The 27,740-nt window shown below is 45.5% G+C and overlaps 1 protein-coding gene and 2 pseudogenes across 2 annotated transcripts in view; 1 reads left to right on the top strand and 2 right to left on the bottom strand.

Annotated features, from left to right (window-relative positions):
* LOC147751698 (NAD-dependent protein deacetylase sirtuin-3-like) overlaps window positions 1–27,740 on the top strand; it is a 357,410-nt gene that overhangs the window by 131,076 nt on the left and 198,594 nt on the right. The gene's annotated exons all lie outside the window — the stretch shown is intronic.
* LOC147751700 (28S ribosomal RNA) lies at window positions 9,877–10,889 on the bottom strand (annotated as a pseudogene).
* LOC147751699 (18S ribosomal RNA) lies at window positions 26,203–27,292 on the bottom strand (annotated as a pseudogene).

Genomic DNA, 27,740 nt, shown 5'->3' with positions numbered 1-27,740 from the left:
TAGAATTGTAGCGTGACCCCTCAGGATGCAGTCTCCTCCAACCTCCAGTGATGCAACAAAGACCAGACCCAGCAGCAACCCAAAGAAACCCATTTTGTGAAACTCCAACTCCCCCCACCCACAGGCAGTAGTGCTTCATTCTCACACCCCGGTTCTGTTCTGAGGACTCAGGACCCGGCCCCAAAGGCTCTAACCACCCCCTAAATCGCCACCCTCAACTTGAAATAACGACTATAAATTAACGTATTCTCCCAAGTCAGGAAATCCCCCCCCCCTCCCCCTTAAATTCTGAGATTCAGCCGACTGACTGGCACTGCGTGGCCCCGCCCGACCGGTGGTCTAGCCAGGCCGCCTCAGCACTCTACAGCTTGCAGGTCAAAACCGTATATAGGCTAAATAGTGTAACTTCCTCAAACACATTTTCAGCCCTCCCCCCCACCCCCTCTCAATGACTCTGAGCCAAGGCCCTCTCATACATGTCTCTCGCTAAAGTCAAGTGCCCCTCGGGTCAAATCAAGTACTCCTAGTGTCTATGACCCAGAACCCCTCGGTCTCAGCGCCAAGTCCATCACTCACTCGTCTCCAGGGCCCTCAACAACCGGGCTGGCCGCACCTCCCAACTCCAATTGTATTTCCTGTACCAAACATAGAGGAGAGAACTGATTCTGCGTTGGTATCACCTCCAGTTCCTTAAGGAGAGTGCCATCAGGTCCCACAATGATACGTCCTCCATCCGCCAGATTTCGTCCCCTCGATTGTTGCTCCTCATCCCGGCGTTGCTGGTTCTGCTGTTGACTGCTCCGGCGTCTCTGCTCCTGCCAGCCCTGGTTTTGATCTTGACTGGCCAAGCCCAACGAGTCCATCCAGTCAGATGCCTCCGACGGGTTACCAAAGAAGTATACCTTGTCGCCATATTGTTCTCTAAGCCTGGCCGATAACATTAAGCTGTATTTAATGTTGTGGTTACGCAGCCGGCGTTTTTCACCCAAGAAGTCGTTCCGTAGGTTCTGCATTTTTATATAGTCTGGATATATATGGATGTCGTGATTTTCAAATCTGGGCGGGCCATTGGTGCGAATGTGTTGCAGGATCAGGTCCCGGTCTCTGAAATTGAACAATCAGGTGATCATGGTTCTGGGTGGGGATTCTGGTTTAGGCGGTGGCCCAATAGATCTATGAGCTCTTTCCACCACAAACATTTTGGAGAGCCTGAGGTTCGGGAATGCAGTGCCAATCCACTCTTCCAGAAATTGGTCCGCCGCCGGCCCTTCTGCCTTTTCTGGAAATCGCCAAAAACGGAGAGTGTTCCTCCTTGACCATCCTCGGTCTTCCCCATGTACAGCGTGGCTGTCCTAGGGTGCTTCCTGGTGTCCCCTCAGTTGGGGAAATAATAGTGCCGTTAGCCCATGCGGTCTGCCTCACCTCCGAAGCGTAGCCCAGGGGCCCCCAGTGTCGTCAATATCTCGCAAGCTACCCCTTCCGCAGGCCGGGGCAGTTATTTGGCACCACTGACCTTCTCAACTAGCTCTGCCTCTTGGTTTTGTCTCTGCTCACGCGATTGGCCCGGCCCTCCGCAAACGTTTCAGGCCCACTTACCATACGTCCCCGCCGACACCGGGGGACTCACTGGTTTATGGGGGGCTCCTCACCTCATCTACTGGACTTCAGTCCCAGACCACAGGTATTGCGGCCCTCGCGCCACGTCCAGGCACTTCCAGCCAGGGTGCAGGCAGGCCGCACCACACTGCCTTACTTAGGTCTCGCCCCTGGCCCTTAGAGTCCCGCCAGCCGACCACGTGCGGTAGTCACTTTCCGCTTTTACCCTCTCCTGGGGCCTCACAACAGTCTAGCCCTGGCGACGGGACTCACCAAGCTCCAGGAGCTTTGCCACTGCCCGCCGATCCTCGTCTCTCGTCTCACTGGCCCCCAGACGGCCCTCGCGCCACGTCCATCCCTTCCAGCCAGAGTGCAGGCAGGCCATACCGGCCTCGCGTAGATATCGCCCCCGGCCTTTTGACTCCCGCCGGCCAGCCGTACACTGCATGTCACTTTCCTCTTTTTTTACCCCCTCCTGGGACCTCACAGCAGTCTAGCCCTGCGGCGGGACTCACAAAGGTCCAGGGGCTCCTCCACTGCCCGCCGATCCTAGTCTCTCAAAGCAGCATGGAAGCCGCCAGCACGGGGAACACGATCCCGGCGGGGCTTCAGCGGTCCACAGCGGTGTTCTTCAGCTGCGGGCCAATTTCCCTTCACATCACCGTGACCCTCTGAGTCGGGGTGGGGGGGGCTTCCGCTACCGTTCTGGGTTACAAAAGTCTTCATTACGTCAGGATTGTACAGGATTTTAACCGTTGGGGCAGGAGCAGCGCCAAAAAACGAATAGCCTGGCCATGTTGTCAGGCCACGCCCCACTAATGAGAATCCACTTATCCACTGTCGGCAATAACCAACCATTCCCAGAAACATTCTCAACTGCTTCTGTGTCTTTGGGCGGTTCACTCCTCTGATCATCTTTATTCTTTCTGAGGTCACTTTTCTCGTCCCTTTTCCAATCTTATGACCTAGATATTGTACTTCTTGTTGACAGAACTGTAATTTTGACGGAGACACTTTATGTCCTCCTTCTGCCAAAAGATTCAGTAATGCGATAGGGTCAGAAATGCAAGCTTCTTTGGTTCTTGATGCCACTATTAGATCATAAATATATCGAACCAAAACAGAATTTACAGGCATTTTTAGATTTTCCAATGATTCCTTCAATATCTGATTTAAAGTGGAAGGACTTTCAGTATACACTTGAGGAATTCGGCACCATGCCAAAATACGCTCACCAAACCTGAAAGCAAAGATTTGCTGGCTTTCAGGACGTAATGGAACTATAAAGAATGCATTACACAAATCAATGACTGTGTACCATTCGGCATCATGGGAAATTTGATATAATATCACAGCCGGATTTGGTACTATTGTACAACATGGGACAACAGTTTTATTCACCTTCCTTAAATCCTGCACTATCCTAAAAGTTCCATTTGGCTTTTTCAGTCCCATTATTGGTGAATTACATTGGCTACTCATTATTTCTTTCAGGATTTTATCAATTACTGGCGTTACTCCTTCAATTATTTCTGGTGTTAATTTATACTGTGGGGTATTTGGGTAAATAGCCCCTATTTTTAAAGGACTCACTCCTTTCATTAGATCTATCTCTTCTCCTGTAAAATCCCACACTTTTTCTTTGACTGTTTCTTTTAATTCAATTGGAATCTTCTCCTTGTCAAACAAAGGAAACTTTTCACTTTTCTCTGAATCTAATATTGACATTGTCATTTTATACAGAATATCATTATCTGCTGTCTGGAAAGCAATGCCATCTGGTGAACAGTAAATGGCACAGTTCATTTTACAAAGAATGTTGCGTCCAAACAAATTAACAGGACTGCTGTCACATACTACAAAGCGATGCATTTCTTTAAAATTTCCAATTTCCACCTCCACAGATTGTGTGAGAGGGGTTTTGATCTGCCTGTTCGTCAAATCTACAACTTGGATAGGCTCACCTGAGAGAGGAAGGTTTTAAATTTCTACTGATCTAACTGTTGAACGGGTAGCATCTGTGTCCACTAGGAAAGTAGTATTTACACCATTCACCTTTCCATTCACAAAAGGACCAGACTGATCTACCTCCAGAGTTGCGCCAAGCACGCACTCCACTTCCTTTCCTAGGCATCATCAATAACTCTCATTGGACTCATTTTGATCCAATCTCAACCGAATCTGTGGAATAGCAGCTGCACGCGACGATCGTTTTACCTGCTCTCCTCTGTAGAATCCGGTCTCTGCACTGTATTTCGAAAGATTAACACTCTGTGGGAGAGGTGGTAATGGCACCTGACTCTGTTGAGTAACTACCTGTTGCTGTGACGATGATTGTTGTTTTACCTCATTCTGCACCTGTGGATTCAATGATTTGTTTTCAGGGTTAACCTTTGGGGTTAACTTACACTCATTCTTCCAATGCCCTATCTTGCCTCAATTATGTCATGGCCATTTCTTTTTAGCTTCATGTATATTTATTTGTCCTTTCCCTTTATTCACATTACCTTTCAATTTAGCTTGACTCACGTCATCATTTTTACTATTTAATTGCGCTTCCTGTTCTGCAACTTTCACTTGTGCCCACATAGCCTTTTCTTTAAGCTTTCGCTACCTAGCGTTGATTTCATCACTACAATACTTTGCGTATCTCAATACATCGTCCACTGAACTGGACTGCCAATACATCATGTGATGCTTTGTCATGTCACCTATTTCAGGTCTCAAACCAAACACAAACCTCTATACAAAATGACTCATATCCTTCTCATTCAAATGTTCATATCCACTGTATTGTTTAAAAACTAGAAGCAATCTTTCATAGTAAGCATGTACAGATTATTTAGGCTCTTGAAGAATTCTATCAATTTTTACCCAATCTGTTTCTTTAGGAAGAATTTTATTTTTCAAAAATGTTATAACTTGATCATATTTCCTCAATAATTCTGGACCTGGGGCACCTGTTTTAGCATCTCTTGGATATTCTTCTTTTGGCCAATCAATTTTAATGTTACATTTTGTCCACAAATCTGCAGGTACAACTATATCAAACAATCCATCTAAATCTTCCCATAACACCTTTAAAACTTTTACAAAACGACCTACTTGTCTACACCATTCTACAGGTTTTTCTCGTAATCTTGGGAAATCATTTGTAAATGACAATATATATCCTGTCAAGTCCATGGTACATGTACATAACCTCCTCCTGGTATTTCTCTCATAGGATATTCAGTTACTACTGGTTCTTTTTGTTGAACAGGGAAAGCTAAGGATGTTTTATCTTTTGCTTTAACCTCCTGCTTCTCCATCGGTCCCCATTTCCTCAGTAATACAATCAATTCTTTTATTTGGGTTAATCTTCCTGTTTTATTCAAATTATCTAGATCTTTTTCAGTAAAATCTACTATGTAGGGTTTCTGTAATAATATTACATTTGAAAATTCTAACCCTAAGTCATTCGCTGTTTCTTCTAGTTTATCATGTAGATTTTTATCTCTCCCAGTTATACTTTTACACATGAACATTAGAAAGTCATCCTGATATGTTTTTAGTCTTTCAGTTCCAATAGTCCCAATAATCAGTTCTTCCATATCTATTTTTATTCTAACCACATCTAAAAGGTTAGGTTCCAAATCTTTCTTTTGTAAGGTTTTAACCCAATCATTTAATTCTTCTGCCGTTTGTCCTATTGGAGTTTTTGTCAAATTTACTCTATCTATACTTTTCTCTGGAGTTTCAGTTGCTGATTCTGCTCCCATTGGAATTCTATATATTGGACTTTGATTCATAGTTAAATCAGGTGGTGTTCTAATTGTATTCTTTGTTTCATTCAAGTCAGGATAAATCTTTTCTTTTACTTTTTGCAAACTTGAATTTAATGGAATGGTTAACGAAGGCTCATTTATTCTCTGATTTTCAAAAAGTGGTATTACAGGACCTATAGTTACTGGTACAGTTACTGCTTCAATTGTTGTTCTCGCTAATTCAGAAGTACTAGGTTTTTAAGTTTGTATAATCTCTTGTTTTTCCGGAGTACTCCTTACTTCAGAATATTGTTTTGGAGTTTCTGTCAATCCAATCTCCATTGGCGGTGCATTTGGGGTCATCACTGCAGAAGTTGGCTGGTATGGAGGGGGTCTTCTATTTAGAATATCCTCACTAATTCCACAACCACCCTTTCTGGTGATACATTTTTTTTCTTCTCTGTATATTTTCTCCCTACAGTCTCATCTACTGTTCGCATTGGATACATTACATCCCACATATCAACAGTTCTCTATCTTCTCATTCTACTTTCATGAGTCGTTCCCCATAATCCTCCCAGACTACATCGGCTTTCTTTTGCATCTCTGAATCTCTCTCTTTCTCTTTCATACATCTCATCTTCCCATTCTATCAATGTTTCAAATTGTGTTGGCCTAGGTCTCGGTTCGAGTTTTACCATCTTTTCTCTCAAGTTTCGTAACACTTCTGAACTAAATGAACCTGTTTCTCAAAATGCTAATACTCCATTGTTTTTTGTATACTTCGCCCAATTTTCTAGCCAAATGCAAGTATGATAGCCATATTTAGTCATCATGCATGAAGCTGGCGTTTTCGGTGGAGGAAGTACTTTTCCCTCTCTGCTGACTATTTCCTTGTCCTTCTTAAATAGGTTCTTAATTTTCTTGAACCATGAAGGTGTCTCCCTTTCTTGCTCATAATAATAATCAATTTTTCACAGATTTCCCTTTCAAAACAATCGTACATTCCTTTTCAGCCTGTTCCGATAATCGGTCCTATCCCAGCGCGATTCACACTAACGCACCAATCAGACCAGTACACGTCACAATCACATTGACCTATTCCAGCGAACTTTTTGCTAATGCACCAATTAGAATTGCAAACATCACAGTCACGTGGACCTATCCCAGCGCGACTTTTGCTGATGTCCGCTCTACTCCTGCTTCTGTTGACCCCTCCTTTACAAAATTTATCGGCACTTCATTAATATATTTTATTCAACTTAAATCGGTTCGTTATGACACAAAAACATTTCCATTGTCTATTTCACTAAAACCAAAGTGATAGTTTGCACAAACTCACAAGTTTTCTGTATTTCCAGTAGGCAGCGCTTACCTCTTCTCTACCACAGAATTTAGTTTCGCCTATAAAGTAGCACTTCCCTCTACCTTACCCTTCTATCATGCAGAAGGCAAACCCGTTTCTCTGGGGATAAAACACATGTAGAGACTACAGCTCCTGAGAATTAAGGCCAGAGTTTCACAAGAATACCTAATGCTATTCATTTAACGTGACTCACACAAGAATTCCCTAATATAACACCTTCCTGTGTTATCAACTTTGAAACTAGACAATGCACTATTCCATGTAACTACCATGTTACATGTTTTCCCTTACCTGCATACAGGACAACCAACTTCCTACTTCCTGGAAGCTTCAAAATTCCGACTACACATAACGTAATACAAACTCTACATAAAGTGTTAGACATAAACCTTTGAATATAGGGGTTTTATATACACTAAGCAAATCAAAATAACCATTACTAATCACCAAGCTAACTTATAGTAACCAGACCACTGCTACTAAGAAATCAGATTCAGTGTGGCTCCCTAGCAACCCTCAAATCTCATCCCACTCAAACCAGGAGCGACTTACTTTACTCGTCGGTGGGGCCCAAAGCACCGCAAGTCACACATCCACACATCACACTACTCCTGAATCAGTGGAAAAGAAGGCAAGCTGCTGGATAGCGGGGTACATCATTAAATTGGACTCTAAATGTTATACATTATATACATATATTTACATATCAAATTTTCTCAACAGACATAAGGAAATAAACATCAAGGTACTCCGCTATTTGGTCGATGGACCAACTAGTAGAAATCAGTTGATGGCGATTAGGACCGGCTCAATCACAATATTCCCATTATTTTATTATTTTATTTTGTCATGGCTTTTATTCTAAATAAAAACAGACTCAAGTTTATATTTTACAGAAGTTTATCTAAATTCATTAGGAAAAGAAAATAGCATTTTCTCTTCGACAAACGCAAATTTTTAAGCATTTATTAAATACATTCAAGAAATGAAAAATTAGAGAGCATATTACCAATCTGCCATAGGAAGATGACAGAACAAATAGAACAAGTTCCCAAGCTGACTGTCTTTCTAACCTCCTCGATGTCTCCCTCCCGACATAGGTCTCCGCATTCGATCTCTTTGCCCCATCAAAATTTAAAGTCCAAAAATATTTTAAAGTCTTTTGCACCATAAAATTGTTCAGACCGACAGCATGTCGTGGTGCGAAATAAAATCCACGGAATCAACTTTTTTTCCTCTTCGCACAAGCTCTTTTATACCCTTTTCACTAACTATCTAACCCAATGTTGAAACTTTTAGGGTCCGCACTCATTTCTCATTGTCCTTTAGAGGCGTGGTGATGATCACCTCATGTCCTCCTTGTCCAAACCAGTTCTCAATTTTTGCCCTGTCATTCCCAATGCTTTCTCATGATTTAATTGTCCGCTTTGCAATTGTCGTTTAGTCCTTGTATCTTTTATTTATAATAAGGTTACAGCGTTTTCCTTTCCCAGGCTTTTAAATGCAAGCATCCTTTGGCACATCTCCTGGTCATAGGCCAAGCCGACCTTGACATCTCTAGCTCAGAGCGCAGGCCATTCCCTAATTTCCTGCATACTCCGCGCATGCGTGGGGGCCATCTTTCCACGGAGTCGATTTCATTGTTTCATTTAAATAGCCATTTTCAAACTAGGCCGCAGGGGACTGAATGGGAACTAATATGAAACTAATACAACCGACGTTAGATATAGAATTTTAACCCTTCTGTTTACCTCCCACCATTCTAATTTTCCCTGTTAGTAGTTACCTAGCAAAAGCACACAAATATGCGTCATTTACTTACCATCTGCATTCTTTATGCCACAAAACTTCTAATATGAGCACAAATACACACATTTTATTTGATTATACTACAATATCACAGCTCTATATTAATACGACTCTTTGATTTATTAACAAATGAATCTTTAGCAGAATAGCAATTCGTTTTGCCACGTGTGGTGTCTATGCTATGTTAGGGGTGGGCAGAAAACTCTGCTCCACAGCGTAGCGGTTAAAGCCAGCCACCCCTGCTCTGAAAGCAGACAGACCCGGACCCTCGGCTGGCTTGCAGGACGGGGGGCTCAAGCACCCCGGGCCTGCTGGATGGGGCCCAAGCCCCGGGCCCGGTCCCAGTTTCCAAACCCTAGCCAGGCCGGGGAGAGCCTCCCCGGTCCCCTGTGCACCCCTGCCCCAAGCGCCTGAACCCTCGGCTGCTTGCAGGACGGGGGGCTCCCGCATCCCGCAGGCCGCCGGACGGAGCTCAAGCCCCGGGCCCAATCCCAGCTTCCAAACCCTAGCCAGGTCGGGGAGAGCCTCCCTGGGCCCCGGTGGACCACCCTCCCCTGTCCCCAGAACCTGGACCCTCGGCCAGGAACCATGGAGGGTTAAGCCAAGGCCACGTCCTCTCCCCGACGACCTGCCCGGGGAGCCCATTTTTCTTGACTATCTAACAGAACTTTGGGGAAGGACAAAAGTTGGAGTTAGCCTGGCCGCCAGCCCGCAAGGCCATCTGGTCACCCAGCCCATAGGGCCATCTGGTCACCCAGCCATCTGGTCACCTGACCTGCAGGGCCATCTGGTCACGGTGCCCGCAGGGCCATCTGTTCACCCTGCCCGCAGGGCCTTCTTGTCACCCTGCCCGCAGGGCCATCTGGTCACCCTGCCCGCAGGGCCATCTGGTCACCCTGCCCGCAGGGCCATCTGGTCACCCTGCCCACAGGGCCATCTGTTCACGGCCCGCATGGCCATCTGGTCGCCCCGTCCGCAGGGCCATCTGGTGGCGCAGGCACCTTGCACCCTTGCAGTCTGGCAAGGTGTGGCCAGGCGCAACGAGGCAGCCACTCGGGAGACTCCTTCCCCGGAGTTGTTGCTCGCTTCCTTGCCCGACTGGGGCAGTGGGAAGGTGAGGCCCGGCCGGCCCAGGCCATCTGGTCACAAGGACACACAAGGGATGGTGGCCCCCATTCCTGCACCCCTGTGGGGCAGGGACGGGAGGGGGAGGCCCCCGTGCCGGAATACGTGGTGGAGGCAGCCTCCCGTGAACCCACGTTACCCCCTTCGCGTCCCTCCCGCCTGCTCGGCAGTAGAGGGACCCACCCCTGGGTGTGATGGAGGAGGGAATCCCCTGGTGCTCACGCACGGAGAGACAAAAGCTTGGCTCAGAGGATAACTTTCAATAGAGTGCAGCGAGGTAGCTGCTCTCCTACTTATGGAACCATGACCCAGAATCAGGTCGTCTGCGAATGTTTTAGCACCGGGTGCCCCACGAACATGCGGTGCACTAAGGGAGATGGAGTCGGCCCCCTTCCGTCCACGCTCTGGTCCCCAAGCCAGCGGCTCTACGCACCGGCCCCCCGAGAGAGGCCGGCTAGCACAGGCCAACCGAGACTCCATGGCACTGCGGTATCGTTGCGGTTTAGGGGGGATTCTGACATCGAGGCGTTCAGTCATAATCCCACAGATGGTAGCCCCGCCCCATTGGTTCCTCGGCCAAGCACATAACCAAATGTCTGAACCTGCAGTCCTATCGTACTGAGCAATTGCAACAACACATCCGTAGTGTAAAACTAACCTGTCTCACGACGTTCTAATCCCAGCTCACGTTCCCTATTAGTGGGTGAACAATCCAACACTTGGTGAATTCTGCTTCTCAATGATAGGAAGAGCCAACATCGAAGGATCAAAAAGCGACATCGCTATGAAGGTTTGCCCGCCACAAGTCAGTTATCCCTGTGGTAACTTTTCTGACACCTCCTGCTTGAAACCCAAAAAGGCAGAAGGATCGTGAGGCCCTGCTTTCACGGTCTGTATTCATACTAAAAATCAAGAACAAGCAAGCTTTGACCTTCTGCTACGCGGGAGGTTTCTGTCCTTCCTGAGCTCACCTGCGTTATCGTTTGACTGGTGTACCGCCCCAGTCAAATTCCCCACCTATCACTGTCCTCGGAGGGAGTCGCGCCCGGTGGGTGTCGGGCGCTTGGAGCCAGAAGCGAGAGCCCCATTGGGCTCGCCCCCGCCTCACCGGGTAAATGAAAAAACAATAAGAGAAGTGGTATTTCACTGGCGGCACGAGGGCCTCCCACTTATCCTAAACCTCATGTCTCTTAACACTGCCAGACTAGAGTCAAGTTCAACTGGGTCTTCATTCCCCGCGGATTCTGTCAAGCCTGTTCCCTTGGCTGTGGTTTCGCTAGATAGTAGGTAGGGACAGTGGGAATCTAGTTCCTCCATTCATGCGTGTCACTAATTAGATGACCAGGCATTTAGGTATCTGTACCACCTCGCGGTGGCTCATTCTGGGTTATTATGCTGCCCATCAGCGTCAATTCTGTTTTGCTTCCAACAATACAACATTCTTTCGCTCCGCCACACTGAACGCTGTCCTCACTGGAACTGGGATCACGTATCGGCCAGAGATAGTACACCCTGCAGTACTATTCAACAATTTTAAGATTGTCTACGAACAGTCGTGAGAAATTAAAATATTATTAGCAGGACATCAATAATTAATGTGTGATTATTATGTGTATGCAATTATTTCAGACCTATTCATCATTCAAGACATTTCAATTAGTATGTATGATGTACACAACCTATATCTACATTGTTATAAGCACACATATATAAAACAAAAATACACATCTACAAATCGAATTAGAAAAAAGCACATCTAGAAACATTCACATCTATAAAATTCACCACTATACTAACTCTTGTGTCAACTATAAACCTATATGTTAAAACATTGTGCTTTATAAGGGTGACGTGTGCTGCAAGAAAGTGTACATCTAAGTATAAGTTTGATTCTCAATTGTCCATGAATACTTGGCACATTTTAAGAGTGTCCATTAAAGTAGTCAGGCAAACATTTTTCTTGAATGGAAATGCCATTTGCAGACCTAAATCAGCCAGAACAACATCCTTACATTGAGGCCAAATACCACGACATCCAACGATAACGCCATGAAATTTAACAGTGTTGCATTTTGTGAGATCTTTGATTTGCTGTGACAGATCCTGATAGTATTTCACTTTACTCTCAAACGCTAATTCAAGGGAATTCTGAGAATTTTCATAATGAATTGAAACATCAATCACTACAGCTGTACCATTTTTGGTAAACACTACATCTGGTTTTCGTAGTTCTCCTTGATTATTCTTAACATGAGGTTCCCTATATGCCATCCAACCACACCTTTTTGCTCTGTCAATGAGCAATTCCAGAATTTTGTTATGTCTTTTAATCCTAATGTCCTTAGTTTTAGGACATGCGCCTGAAATATGAGAAATTGTTTCACAAACATCATTACAATACCTACATGTAGCAAATCAACGATTTCTTCCCCTAGTGATGGTTTCTCTAGTATATAAATCATTTGCTCTTAACATCAGCGCAGCTATGTACTGGTTTTCTTTCATTTTGTTATGCTTGCTGATCCAGAATTTTGAGGTTGGATTACTTGCTAAGTATTTTATACCATCACCTTGGACTGGGAGATTTGCCCATTTCTCAAACTCTTCTTTTCTCCAATCATATGTTGCTAAGAAATTTAAATCATGGCTCAGAAAGCTACTGTCTAAGATATTGAGTTTGTGTGTTTTGATGATGTTATCAATTTTTTCATTCATATCTTCTCCTGCATACATGAATGAATGAGCTATGTACAGGTCTGGAGCTGCACTGATATACAATAAACTATTGACTTTATTGAGACCAATTTGTGTACATAGTTTTGGTATACTGAGGCCCCCAAATGATCTTTTCGAATATAGGAGATCATCACATGGGTATGCAGGAAGCTTAAGCGGTAGATTATCAAGTTTTTGAGCCCAATTGACAAGAACCTCATTAATTTTGTTATTGCTTGTATGACCAGTGTGTGGATAAAAGTTCAATCCGAGGTATTTCTCACTTTCTTCTGGATGAATATTTTCAATATTTTCTTTTTTAAATTGCCATGGTTTACAGTTGTTAATCAGTATTTTATATTTATGGTGACTGATATAAAATCCATGTGTCTTTTTCACATTAAGTTTTAATCCTGTAGTTTTATTGAACTTTTCAATGATTTTCAGATTTGTACTCATTCCTTCCCAGGTACTAATGAGTACTGTGATGTCATCGGCAAAGGCGAGAGCAGTGATTTGCTCAATAAGACCATCTGATCTAAATGTGAAGCCCTTGCCATTTATCTGAAGATCACAGATCAGAGGATCCATGGCAATGTTAAATACTAGTGGGGATAAAGTGTAACCTTGTTTGACCCCAGATTTCATTGTTATTTCAGGAGTTGCTTTGTTGTTCTTTCCCTTGAAAGATGTTGTTGAGTCAGTGTACAAGTCTTTTATTATGTCTCTGATGTACGATGGAACTCTTTGCCTTGCGAGACTCTGTAAAATGTGACCATGGCTGACAGAGTCGAAGGCTTTCGATTTATCAATGAACACAACTGCTAATGAGTGACTGTTTTCTCGTGCCCCTTTTATGATATTTTGCAGGAGAGTCAGATTCTCGAGACAACCTCTCACCTTCATGAAGCCTTTTTGCCTCGTGTTCAAATCAACAAAAAATGAGTCTTTTAGTTAATATTTTTGTGAATAACTTCATGAATGCAGTACCGATGGTAATTGGACGCAGCTTACTGATTTTTTTTAAGTTCACTAATCGGTACATTCTTGGGTATGAAAATTGATCGGTTCTTTTTAAAAATTTCTGGTACTCTTCTCATCAACAACCAAGACAATAGAATTCTGGGCAGCAATCTTGGTTGCCTGGTGTGAACTTTATACAAGTCATTCAGACCAATCATATCGGGCCCCACTGCTTTCTTTAATTTGGAGTTCTCAAAGGCATACGTTATTTCGAGCAGTGTTATTTCTTTACATAGATTTCTAATTTCGTAATCCTCTGGTATCCGATCAATCAGCATGAAATTAGGATTTTTCTTGTTTTCTTTCTCAGTTATGTTTTTGTAGTATTGAAAGATTTCATCAGCACTGATTTGGCAAGTGGCATCTTCTGCCCCATCAGTGATAATCCTGGCAATTTTCTTTTTGTTTTTTTTAAACATTGCCTGGTATTTTTTATAGCTGCCCTTGCTTTGGCATAAGTTTTCTTATGCGTCTGATTAAGCCTTCAGTTTTTCTTGTCTTTTTTTTGTTATCTTGTTTCCTACTGAGGCATTCTGGTGCTCATCTTGAGCAGAGTTCATAGGCTCATTATTGAGTTCACTTGCTGGTTCATTTGTTGGTACACTTGCTGGTGTAGGACTTATATCAGTGGTGTTTTCTGCGATATAGGTCACTACCTCATCCATCAGATCCATAGCAGCATTGTGTTGCTCTACGTTTTGGGTGTACTTTTCGATTTCTGTGATTCTGTCTTCCAGCTCATCAAAGTTCTTGATTTTTTGCGCACGTTTTTGATTGATAAAGTCTCTGCGCTTTTCTATTGTTATTTCCACTGTAACCTCTGGTTCATCACAAGAGTCATTTTCAGAAACATTTGATGCTTGCAGTACATCTTTTGCTTTTATCTCTTCTATCTCTTCTTTTTTTCTGCAATTTGTTTTCTGTTTTTGTTATCAAAATGTGGAACCATCAGCGCATTAATATTTCTCTTATTTTCATATACTTTTTCCAATTCTGCTAGTAGCAGTATTTCTTCCTGTGACCATAATTTTGACGGTTTGCTGCTTGCTAGAGCTGCTAGTCTAGCCTCATTTTGCGCTCTTGGATGCGCATACCGAGCATGTTTAGAAACACCAATTTTTGTTCCAAATCTGAGGTCACAGAAGCTGCACAGGAATGGCAGCTCTCCTTTTTGAGGTCTTCCTTTACATTTCGCATAATGGCATGCAATATTTTGGTATTCGGCTTCTTTGTCACATTTTGAGCAGTACGTTTTGAGATAGAAGCCTTTGTGCTTGTTGGAGACATGTTTTCTCAGTTCTTTAAAAGTTCCCAATATGTCTCCACACAAGTCACATTATATTTTTCGTTTGGGTACTTCCAATAAGTGACTTTTTTTGTGTAATCACTTTTCTTTGTTATTACATCTTTGCTGACCTCGTACACATCAGGAAGATTTTAAAAGTTTGCTGTACCAATGTCATTCTTGGCTGAGGTGGCCACAAACTCAATGGATTTGCTGAGGTCTACTGTTGTGTTTTCTGCTACAGAGGGTGAACTAAGGCCTAATCATGATCTGAATCGTTGTTGCTTGTTGCATTGTTTGAAGCTAGTGCTGGTTTGTCAAATTCGGTGAGGAGGTTAATGATTTCTGGGAAAGACAGCACCTCCTTACGCCATCTTAACAGGGTTTTTATTCTCCAGGAACTACCCCATCTGGAATTGGGTTTGTTTGCTTCGCCATTTCTCACTATCACGCTCGCTGCCATGATAGAACCTCATTCTATCTTGGCCTGTCTCTATATGCTTCTATACGCAGAGTCTAGCACTTCAGAGGCAGTTACCGGCTGGACCACTGGGAGGTAAAGGCCACTACGATAATAAGTTTACCCGCGCTTCATTGAATTTCTTCAATTTGTCATTCAGAGCACTGGGCAGAAATCACAACGCGTCCTCAGGCCTTCGCAATGCTTTGTTTCCCCTGGTCCGCACTAGTGCTAAGTCAGCTACTAGTTGCGGCCGAGGCAGAACGCCGGCGCCCCGCGCCCCCGGGAAGGGGGCATAGGGAGAGGCGACCATCGCAGCTTTGGCGATCCACAGGAAGGGCCCGGCACGTCCATAGTCGCCGCCGCCCCAGAGGGAGGCGCCTCGTCCAGCTGCGGCGAGCGCCCAGCCTCTCTCCGTGACCCAGCCCGACTGACCCAGCCCTTGGAGCCAATCCTTATCCTGAAGTTATGGATCGGACTTGCTGCCCCCCCATGCCCAGTCCCATACGCGTCGGTCGGGCCCACCCCAGGGGGAAGAGGCCCGCCGAAGTCCCAGGCCTCACCCAAGTGCCCCATGCGGGCCGGGGCACGCCAGGGCGGAGCCGGGCCCTGTGCCTGGGGTGCGTGCTTGCAGGAGGCGGCCGAGGGCTTCAGGCTGGCGCAGTCAGTCGCTCGGGCCGCTCCACCGTTAATGATCCTTCCGCAGGTTCACCTACGGACACCTTGTTACGACTTTTACTTCCTCTAGATCAGTGTTTCCCAAACTGTGGCCCGCGGACTTCCAGGGGTCTGTGACACATTCCCAGGGGGTCCTCAGGCAGCAGTTTTAAAAGCACTGCTAAGTTCCTTGTATACTTAGCAGTTTTCCAGCAACAATAAAAGTGTCAAGATAACACCAGTGATTAATGTTCCTGCTGGAGAGAGATGAGTCTTGTCCAGTGGCAGCTTTGACTTATCTAATGTAGCACAGAGGGTTAATATGCCTATTGCATTTTTTAAAACTGTGGGGCATATTACCAACAAGAGGCGATATTTATTGCTAAACAGGCTTAGCGTCAATTTTTTTATCGATGCCTATCGCTGGATATGTTAGCAGAGAAAACATGCTATTAGCAACGTTTTTCTCCATTGTGCTAAAATATCCAGCGATAGCAAAATGTGTGAATATCGCTGAGAATACAGCGATATTCACGCATTAGCGACAAAACGCTCTTAGCCATGTTATCCACCTCCCATTGGATAACATGGCTAGGAACTGGTCTGAGCAGGCGTTAGTTTTTGGCGATAGTGGGAATATTTCCATTGCTACGCCTGCCTTGCTAATAGGCGATAGCGACGTTAGCGACTGCTTTCAGTCGCTAACAGGTTGGGTACGCCCAATTTGCATATCATTAGCGATAATTATCGCTGATATGCAAAGCGGGCCCCAAAACGCTCGCTATCGCCTAAAAGCTGTCGCTAACATCAGTTAGCGACAGCTTGCTAATAAAGCGATAGAATTATCGCCGCTTAGCGGCAGAAAACGGCCGCTAAACCGGCGATAATTGCCTATCGCACCCCTTGGTAATATGCCCCTGTGTTTTTTCTGCATAGATCAGTGGGTTACTGCTTTTGTCACAGAGGTTCTTTTGTTACTTTGCAGTTTATAAGTGACAATCGTGATCTAGCACAGTGACCTATAAACTGGCATCAAAAAGATGTTTGCAAACTGCATGGTACAAGTTAGAAACTTTTTTTTTTCCCAGTCTTTCATCATCCTGATGCTGCTATAAAGGTTTACTTGGGTGAAATAAATTTTTATTGGTAAAGTCAATGCTAACCAATGTGTTATGTCCTGAATCCTGAGTTTGTGCTACTCCAGACCAAGCACTCTTTAAAAATGCCTACCAGTATGACGGATTATGGATCAGTAAAAAAGAATTCGAATACCTTAATAAAGATGATTTTAGTATTCCAGCGTTTTATACGCTACCAAAGATTCATAAGAATAGCCAGCAGCCACCTGGAAGACCTATAGTGGCTGGCTGCCAGTCGGTTTTGCAACCACTGGCAGAATACGTTGATTATTTTCTGAAGCCTTTTGTCTCAAAAACTAGGTCATTTACCCAAGATAGTAGGGACGTTATTGTTAAACTTGAAGGTGTCCATTATAGCCCATTACATAACATCTTGGCTACAATGGACATCGAAAGTCTCTACACGAATATACATCAGGCTGAAGCACTACAAATGATTCATAACACCTTAGAGACTCGCACACGGCCCCATCAAGTCCCCACCTGGTTTATTACCGAGTGTGCCAGGATTGCCCTAAAAGAAAATTATTTTCTTTTTAATAACGATTTCTTTGTGCAACTCAAGGGCGTGGCCATGGGGGCAGTTTTCGCCCCCACTATAGCGAATTTGTTTGTGGCAGAGTTTGAGGAACAAGTCGTTTTTAACAACAATCCTTTTCAGATACACCTCTCCAACTACTTAAGGTACATCGACGATGTCTGTATAGTTTGGGAGGGCACACAAGCTAAATTGGAAGAGTTTTACCTATGGCTTAATACAAAAGATATGAACTTACAGTTTACTTTGGAAAGTGACTCCAATATCATTAATTTTTTGGATCTCAATATTATGCATGTGGATGGGACACTGGCCGTGTGTTTATACACCAAACCCACGGCACGAAATACGCTCTTAAAATACAGCAGCCACCACCCCCGCAGTTTACGAGATAACCTCCCTTTTGGCCAGTTTCTCCGCATCCGGAGGAACTGTACCAGAAGGGAGGATTATTTCAGAGAAGCCAAAATACTACAAGAAAAACTTGTGATGCGTTCATATCCCTACCGGCTGGTAAAACACGCAATGAAGCGTGCCTGGTTTTATGACCGACAAGCTTTACTGCAGAAAAATCAGTTGAGAGTTTCTGAGTCCAACACGGAGCAGACTACCTGTGTTCTGACTTTTGGCACAGAATCCACAGCAATAACGAAAATTATCAGAAGCAATTGGCATCTGATTAGAAAAGTTGAACCCCAATTGGCTATGCCAAGATTTGCGTTTAAAAGGGGAAGAAACTTACGGGATCATCTGGTCAAAGCGTATACTGAACCTAAAATTAACACTCTTCCAAATATTTGGGGTCTTGCACCCATTGTTGGACACTTTCCCTGCGGCAGCTGCACGGCGTGCGCTACCACACAAGTCACTAAAACATGCTGTATCAACGGAAGAACCTTGACTCTCAAACATCATTCAAACTGTCTGACCAAAAATGTGGTCTATTGTATCCAATGCCCATGTGCCCTCCATTACATTGGAAAAACGACACAAGAAATAAAAAAAACGCATTACGCAACACCAATCCCGCATCAGATGCAAAGTCAACACTGCACCACTAGTAGAGCACTATAATAACATGTCTCATGCTCCGTCTGATATGAAATGGTATTTAATTGAGTCTGTAAGAGGCACAAGGAGAAGACCCAATGTTGATAAATTGCTGGCACAAAGGGAAAATAAACTGATTTGGCTGTGTGACACAGTAGAAAATGGGCTTAATAGCCTTATTGAATGGCATACTCTAGCTACTCTTACCTGATTGGCTTTAAGTCTGATATAAATACTTTTGAGGATGACTGTTATTGTAATTTGATAGGTTATCCTGATACTACTTGCGATGGTAGTTACTCTCTGCCTCCCGAATTCAGTACTGTGTAGGTATGACTAGCCTAAGATGGCTGCCATTACCGGTTCCGATTTTTGGTGTACATGCATCATGTTGGTTGTGCATTTATTACATGTGGAAACTTGCACCTGTTTAATTGTTTAAGTTGTATTGTCGAGTATCTGTTGATATTAAGAGTATGTCCCTTTACGTTTAATCCACGTATATGTCTGTAAGAGTCTACACGATTATTTGACTAGGTTAAGATGGCCGCCGATATTGCCGGTATCGATGATGTCATCACGCTAGTATACTTAATCACGCAATGGGTGGAGATCGCTTGGTGTCCCGAGTATTCACCGGGGATCCAGCACGGACTCTTTAGAGACGGCGCATTGCTGTTGCTTAAGTAAGTGTCATGTACCCACTCTGTTTCTGGGGGGCTTGTTCTGTTCTCGGACCTGACCATTTCAGTATTCGCAGGCACTTGTACTAATTTTAGCATTGTACTGTTTTAGATTCCGTGGCGACAGTCCTGACTGTGAGTTGGTCTTTTTGGTTATTGGGTTAAGGGTATGTAATCACAGGCATTAGTTGGGAGCGTCCTTCTTGATTTATGCTTTGATTTAATTGCAGAACGACCTGTGTGGCGTTTTAGTTATCGTGAGTAATGCCCCGTTATTATTGCATTTTAACACACTGGTGTTATTTTTCTGGAGCATGCTATGTTTACATCTCCCCCTGACTACATTGTCCCCCGCATGTTCACCTTTGGCTGCATGTGGTTACAGTTATATAATGGTCTGGCATTTGATTTGCTATTTTGCAATAACACTGGAATTAGGTTCTTTAGATCACGTGTATTTTATATCACTCTATTGGTCCTTTGTGTTGAGCTGGATATTGGTCTCCATGTACCTCAGGGTTTATTATTGTTGTTATTATGTTTACATTAGACATTTCTGTGCAACGTCTCTGTCCTGAAGATGGTCCTACGGATCGACTTGACCAGCATGGACCGAAACGTCGACGCTTAACACCTGTCACGCAACACACTGTATAATTCACTGTAGAATTTGATTTGTGAATTTGTATGTGTAAATAGTTATCTGTATGTGGTCCGTATATCGTAGCCACATGTTATGCTGAAGGTGTATGTAGACTACCGATTATTTTACATGTCTTGGTAGTCTGTCTGTTGCCAGTTCTTAAATTCTTTTCATGCATTTAAAATGAAAATTAAAAATCAAAAATAAATAAATTATATATTTTTGATATAAACCCTTTGGTTACCATATTGATTTGTGTGATCACTAACGTGACATATATAAATGCAAAGTTGTTGTTGTTAATGATTCCTACCTGGACATTTAGCTTATACCAGTATGAATGACATGTGAATCCTACAACTTGTAGTCACCCTTGCCTTATGTAAAATGTTCTTTACACGAATGTATGATTAATTTTCTCGATTGTGCAGATTTACAAGGAAGTGACTCAGTGAGTGCTACAAGCCATTTGGCTGCACCGCACTTAGTCACTTTCAAAGCACAGGGATGCAAAATATTTACAACAATATGTTGCATCTCTGTGCTCCCCCTGCGCTGGTGCACAAACTGCTACCATGCGCCGGCACAGGCATTCTTGCACCATGGTGCAAGGATGCCTGCGTTGTTGGGAGATTTTTTATGTACAGTAAAGCTTCCCTTTCTGCCCATAAACAATCACCAGAGGGGATTTCATCTTTCTATGCGTGCTGCAGAATGCAGCACGCACAGAAAGAGGAAAAAAACTTGGAGAAATTAATACATTTCTCCTCGTTGCGCCTCACTATGCCTCCCCTGGAGAGGCGTAGCATTCAGGCACATTTCCAGATTTGCGATTTCTTGTAAATCTGGAAATGTGTCTGGTTTCATGGGTGTTGCGTGGGAACACTCACAGCAAAACCCATGGAATGCAACTTTCACACAAAGGGGCCATATTTGCAAGAACAGGAAAAGTTAAGCAGGGTGTTTTTCCTGTCTTTGTAAATAATAGGCACTAAAATGCGCCGCCAGAGCGTCACTTTTTATGACGCACTGGTTGAGCAAGGGGCTTGTAAATCTGCCCCTATATGTGTGTATTGTAAAGTGCTCTGACATCCTATAACGGTATGAGAGATGCTATAAATGAAACAAATGAAATACATGTAACAGAGGGACTATGGAGAGATGAGAGGCACTTTGGAGGGTGATAATAAGGGAATCATTGAAGAACTCCAAAAAGATTGTCGTATCCTGTTGTATAGTAAGGTCATCATTTACTATCTTTAAAAGCTAATACAATTCAATATATAATGATGAATGTGTTGTAGAATGCACTATTGTTTCCTACATTTTCTTGGGGGGGAGAGCCCCCCAAAGCCCCCTTTGTAGTGGTTAGGCTCACCTACTGCACTTGGAGGCTTATTTATGAGCCCTTGCGTCCCTTTTGTGCCGCTGATGCATCACTTTTTGTGACGCACCAGCAGCGTACAAAATGCGCCATGTTGCATCGTATTTACAAAGTGATGCATCTAGGTAGATGCGTCACTTTGTAAACCCCTGCGCCACATTATACCTGCGTCAGGTATAATGTATGCAGGATGGGTGTTCTGACGCAAGTAAGCCTCATAGAAGTGTTGCAGTGAAATCTATGAGATTTCACTCCATCACTTCCAAGACGCAAATGCGTCAATATCGTACGCCTGCCTCACAGCAGGCGTAAGACTGACCCAGGCATATATAAAATGTGACTTGACCATGTGAAATTACCCATTGATGGAGTTGAGTCACTTTTGTGAGTCTCTCCAGCAAGGCGTAATTTTTGCGCCTACAGATATGTCAGCAATACTGATGTATCTAACTCCTTTCGACATGATGCGTCACACTGTAAATATGAAGCATCATTGGTGTCGCAAGGAGGACGTAATGAAAAGTGATGCATCACTGTTTTCACGCAGTGATGCGTCACTTTTCATAAATTAGGTCCTTGGTGTGCATCGTATGGGGACTGGTCTGAAAATAACATTTGCCAGGACTGCTTTGGGTTTCCAGTCTGACCCTGGCAGGAACAGGAGCCTCATCCTGCAAAAAAAAAACAACCATTTAAGTTAGTCATGGAGATGCAGCACCAACCTTCCCAATAAAGTTTTTTTTTTTTTGCAGATTCTTTCAATATAAAATACTAAAATCCTTTGCTTTGTGTGCACACCTGTGTTTATTTTTTTTAATTACTGTTTTAATGTTTGAAATTTAAATAATACAGATTGCTTGGGGGTCCCCGGCTTCCAGTGGTGACTCAATGGGGGTCCTCAGGAGTCAAAGGTTTGGGAACCACTGCTCTAGATAGTCAAGTTTGATGGTCTTCTCAGCGCTCCGCCAGGGCCGTTGCCGACCCCGGCGGTGCCCATCCAAGGACCTCACTAAACCATCCAATCGGTAGTAGCGATGGGTGGTGTGTACAAATGGCAGGGACTTAATCAACGCAAGCTTTTGACTCGCACTTACTGGGAATTCCTCGTTCATAGGAAATAATTGCAATCCCCAATCGCTATCACGAACGGGGTTCAGTGGGTTCCCCGCAATTGTCGGTGAAGAGTACACACATGCTGATCCGTTCAGTGTAGCGCGCGTGCAGCCCCGTACCTTGAAGGGCATCACAGACCTGTTATTGCTCGATCTCGTGTCGCTGATCGCCACATGTCCCTGTAAGAAGTTGGACGCCGACTGCTGGGGGTCGCATAACTAGTTAGCATGGAAGTGTCTCGTTCGTTATCGGAATTAACCAGACAAATCCCTCCACCAATTAAGAACGGTCATGCAACACCATCCACAGAATCGAGAAAGAGCTATCAATCTGTCAATCCTTTCCGTGTCTGGGCCGGGTGAGGTTTCCTCTGTTAAGTTAAAATGAGCGGCAGGAACTAGCATTGCAGGACGCAAACGAAGCCCATACGGCAGACCCGACGTCAGCAACGTCACACACATTGCTTCTACGTCAACAACAGTATAAGGAACACCTACAACACCAGACTGCCGAGCAATTCACAGCTACTGCGCATAGAGTCTATGACCTAGGCGATAAGGCAGGGAGGATGTTGGCCTGGCTGGACAAAAGACGGGGAATCGCTAAAGGGATACAACAGATATACAATAAGGAGGGATTGGCGCTGACACGCCCAGAGGAGTTAGTAAGGGCCCTGGCAGAACATTTCAAGGCGGTATATACTCCGGAGAGAACAGTGTCGGCGGAATCGGCGCGAGCGTCGCTCAGCCACATCACCGTACAAACGCTGACACCGGAGGCAGTCACAGAGTTGGAGGCAGACGTTGCGGTCGAAGAAGTCAAACAAGCCATACACGCGGTGAAATCAGGGAAAACTCTGGGGCCTAATGGCATCCCGATTGAATGGTACCAATCTATGTCTGCCCATCTTAGTGGGCCCCTAATGGTCATGTTTACTGAGAGTTTGAGCAAGGCGGAACTCCCGTTAGATCAACGGACGGCCACTATCGTGGCGATCCCCAAGCCCGGAAAGCCTCCGGCGGAATGTGCGTCCTACCGCCCCATCTCCCTTCTCAACACGGAGATTAAAATTCTGGCAAAACTCTTAGCCAACAGGCTCCTCTCTCACCTCGCTCAGCTGATACACCCAGACCAATCGGGCTTTATGCCCCACAGAAATACAGCCCTTAATTTGCAAAGGGTGCATGGGGTGTTGGCCAAGGCACAATCGCACACAAGCCCAGCGGTCATTTTGGCACTCGACGCTAAGATAGCTTTTGACTTGGTAGAATGGCAATACCTCTTCGAGGTTTTGTCACGTATGGGGTTGGCCCTAAATTCATAGCTTGGGTCCGACTATTGTATACCAACCCCGTGGCACAGGTTGTGGCGAACGGTCACCTTTCACCTGTTTTTCCCTTAGCCCGGGGCACCAGGCAAGGATGCCCCCTGTCTCCGTTGCTCTTTGCGATATCGCTAGAACCTCTAGCAATTCAAATACGCTTGACTCCTCGGCTGAGAGGGATCACCTGGACGGAGGGGTGGGAGGAACGCCTCTCGCGCTACGCAGACGACATGCTCGTCTACCTTTCAGACCCGGATAACGGCATTCCGGAACTGTTGGCACTGTGCAATGCACACGGGGAGGTCTCAGGCTACACTATACATTGGGCAAAGTCTGAACTGTATGTGCTGCGAGGGCCACCTCCCGTGCTTGCGGCTGATTGTCCTTTACGGATCGCGGTATCCTCCTTCAAATACCTTGGCATTCATGTTTTGCGCGACCCGGCAGAATTCTTTGATAAAAACTTGACACCACCGTTAGAGCGACTGAAACATGACGTTAAATTTTGGGCGACTCTGCCCCTGACATTGCTGGGCAGAGCGGCGCTCTACAAAATGATGTCGCTGCCAAGATTTCTGTATGTCCTTGACAACACACCATACCCGGTGCCTCCCGGATACTTCCGGCGGGTATCGGTGCTGGTGTCCAATCTGCTATGGAGTAACCTCCCCAGCACGCATAGCGCAGGCCAAATTGAATAGGAGTTGGTACGATGGGGGGATAGCGCTGCCGAACCTGCAGCTTTACTACTGGGCGGCCCAACTGAGACCCATCAACCAATGGCTGCACGTCTCCCAAGATGACCCGGCCTACAAGGCCGACAGGATGCAGCTGGGTACTAACAGTATACTGGCACCCCTTTACGATAAATGCCTTGTCACCAAATTGGTAGGGCCCACTAGGCTTACACCCGCACTGTGGCACACGGCGCTGGCTAAACTAGGGTGGAAGGGGAAAATCACTAAGCTCACCCCACTGTGGTACACTAAAGCGTTGGGGAGTCTGAGGCACTGTAAGGAATTCACACAGTGGGACGACATTGGGATTTCAAAGGTGGGAGATCTGTGGGACAAAGGCACAGTGATACCCTTCACGGAGTTACAACAACAGTATGAGTTAAGGGTGACAGAATCATACAGATATGTGCAGATTCGACACGCACTGCTTACTGTCCTTCCACCTGACGCGGAGGTCCCTGAGGCATCTCCTCTGGAAGACCGCCTCCTCACAGAATACATGCAGCAAAGGGCCACATCATTAATTTATCGTAAGTTGCTTAACAACCTACCAGACCCTACCGTAAAACTGAAAGGTAAATGGGTGGCGGAGGTGGGGGAAATGGATGACTCCGAATGGAATGAGGCACTGGCCTCTCCGAAGGAGGTGGGCATATCGGCTAAACTCGTCTAGTGCAGCTTAAAATCCTCCACAGGGTATACTACACAAGAACGACACTACACACTATAAAACGGGCTCAACATCCATACTGTCTGCGTGGCGATGAGGGAACCTTTTTGCACACCATTTGGGAATGTCCCCATATAATGGAATTCTGGAGACGAATAATGCGCACTATCTCCCAGACACTGAGGCAATCCCTCGTACCTGAGCCACTTAGATGCCTGCTGAATGTGTGGGAACCGAACGATCTCACCAGACCGGGGCAAACATGGGCCACGATAGGCATGTTAATAGCAAAACGAGATATAGCTCAGCAATGGGGCGCGTCAGTGGCTCCCACGCTGGCACACTGGTGTACGAATATGGACAGAGTGATGATCACGGAAAGGGCAGTGTACACAGCGAGAGCCTGCCCCCGCAAATGGAACAAAATATGGACTAAATGGAATGTATTCGGGGGAAATCTGTGCACCCCTACAGGAAGACGAACCGTCATCATCTGGGGAGGAGGAGGAGGAATGAGATCTATGTGGGTATAGCAGATTGGCATTGAGTGAGTGACAGCCACCACAGATGATACACAGTCGGGGGGGTGGCGAGACTGGTATCTTGATCTCACGGTAGCGGGAGGTGTGGTCCCCCTGAGTGTGTTAGATGCAACTTGATATCTCCTGCTCACCCACAGAGACCTTTCATTAAAATACGACAGGACGAGTCTAACTAAAGTGTCTGCCTCAGGGTTTGTTTTATGTTAGTTGATTTATTTACTTTAGCAGTTTAATCTCCTTAGAAAATACGGACCTACGGGATATACGGTGTAATGCAGCGAGATGTGTACGATAATCTCTGAGCAAGGCCGCCGGACCCCCGGGTTGTCGGCTGATGGGCTGTGTAAACTCGAAAGCGTTGTCCTATGATGGTTATCTGCAGCGGCCGGCCCCTGGGGTTGTAGGCCATACGCTGTGTAATCTTGGATATATACAATAAAGGTCTAATTAAAAAAATAATAATAATAAATAATGTTGCAGCCAGCGACTTTAGCTGAAAAAAAAAATACATAAATAAAAAAAAAGCGGCAGGCTCCACTCTTGGTGGTGCCCTTCTGTCAATTCCTTTAAGTTTCAGATTTGCAACCATACTCCCCCGAGAACCCAAAGACTTTGGTGTCCCGGACACTGCTCGGCGCTTCAATGGGAATAATGCCACCGGATCGCTAGTCTGCATCATTTATGGTCGGAACTACGACGGTATCTGATAGTCTTTGAACCTCTGACTTTCTTTCTTGATTAAGGAAAACATTCTTGGCAAATGCTTTCGCTTTGGTTCGTCTTGCGCCGGTCCAAGAATTTTACCTCTAGCAGCACAATACGAATGCCCCCGGCAGTCCCTCTTAATCATGGCCCCAGTTCCGAAAACCAACAGAATAGAACCGGAGTCCTTTTCCATTATTCCTAGCTGAAGTATTCAGGCGACCGGCCTGCTTTGAACACTCTAAATTTTCAAAGTAAACGCTTCGGACCCCCAGGGCACTCAGTCAAGAGCATCAAGGGGGCGCCAAGAGGCAGGGGCTGGGACAGGCGGTAGCTCGCATTGCGGCGGACCGCCAGTTCGATCCTAAGATTCAACTACAAGCTTTTTTAACTACAGCAACTTTAAGATACACTATTGGAACTGGAATTACCGCGGCTGCTGGCACCAGACTTGCCCTCCAATGGATCCTCGTTAAAGGATTTAAAGTGTACTCATTCCAATTACAGAGCCTCGAAAGAGTCCTGTATTGTTATTTTTCGTCACAACCTCCCAGACTCAGGAGTGGGTAATTTGCGCGCCTGCTGCCTTCCTTGGATGTGGCAGCCGTTTCTCAAGTTCCCTCTCCGGAATCGAACCCTGATTCCCTGTTACCGGTTGTCACCATGGTAGGCACAGAAAGTACCATCAAAAGTTGATAGGGCAGTATCGTCGCCGTCACGGGGACGTGCGATCGGCCCGAGGTTATCTAGAGTCACCAAAGCGGCCTGGCGAGCTCGATTGGTCTTGCTCCCAGGAGGTCAGCGCTTGTCTGCATGTATTAGCTCTAGAATTACCACAGTTATCCAAGTAACGGATGGAGCGATCAAAGGAACCATAACGGATTTAATGAGCCATTCGCAGTTTCACTGTACCGCCTGTGTGTACTTACATGTGCATGGCGTAATCTTTGAGACCCGCATATGCTACTGGCAGGATATAAACCAGGTAGCCGCACCTGCTGACGGGTGGGGGGGCGTGTGCCCATCTCCCCAACCGGCAACCTTCGCACACCTCTCCATGTCTCTGGATCCTGCCAGGGGAAGGAGCCCACCAGCCTGGGCAGGAGGGCTCACTGGAGGGGTGTGGAGAGGTGCGGTCGCATGGACACTAGCAGGCCCAGCCGTCTCCCCGGGCGGGAGAGGCGGATCGAGGCGCAGCCTGAGCAATATGCAAGAGTGCTGGGGCCTGGCGGCGCACCCCTCGGAACCGTTGTTCCGAGCTTCTGTGGAAATGTGCTGGGCAGAGAGGGGTGACGGTGTGGCACGCGGGGCCTACAGACCTGCTGGGCAGCAGCATCCAAGGGCCTGGCACCACTGTCCCCTTCTGCTTGGGTCAGACCTCTGGGGGGCACGAGCTGCCAGGGCCACACAGCCTTCGCTCTGCTGGGTAACGG

The sequence above is a fragment of the Lissotriton vulgaris genome, chromosome 1_1 (assembly GCF_964263255.1).
Source record: "Lissotriton vulgaris chromosome 1_1, aLisVul1.2, whole genome shotgun sequence".
NCBI lineage: Eukaryota > Metazoa > Chordata > Amphibia > Caudata > Salamandridae > Lissotriton > Lissotriton vulgaris.
Note: the sequence above shows the minus strand (reverse complement) of the source record. Positions and strands in the feature narration are given on the sequence as shown.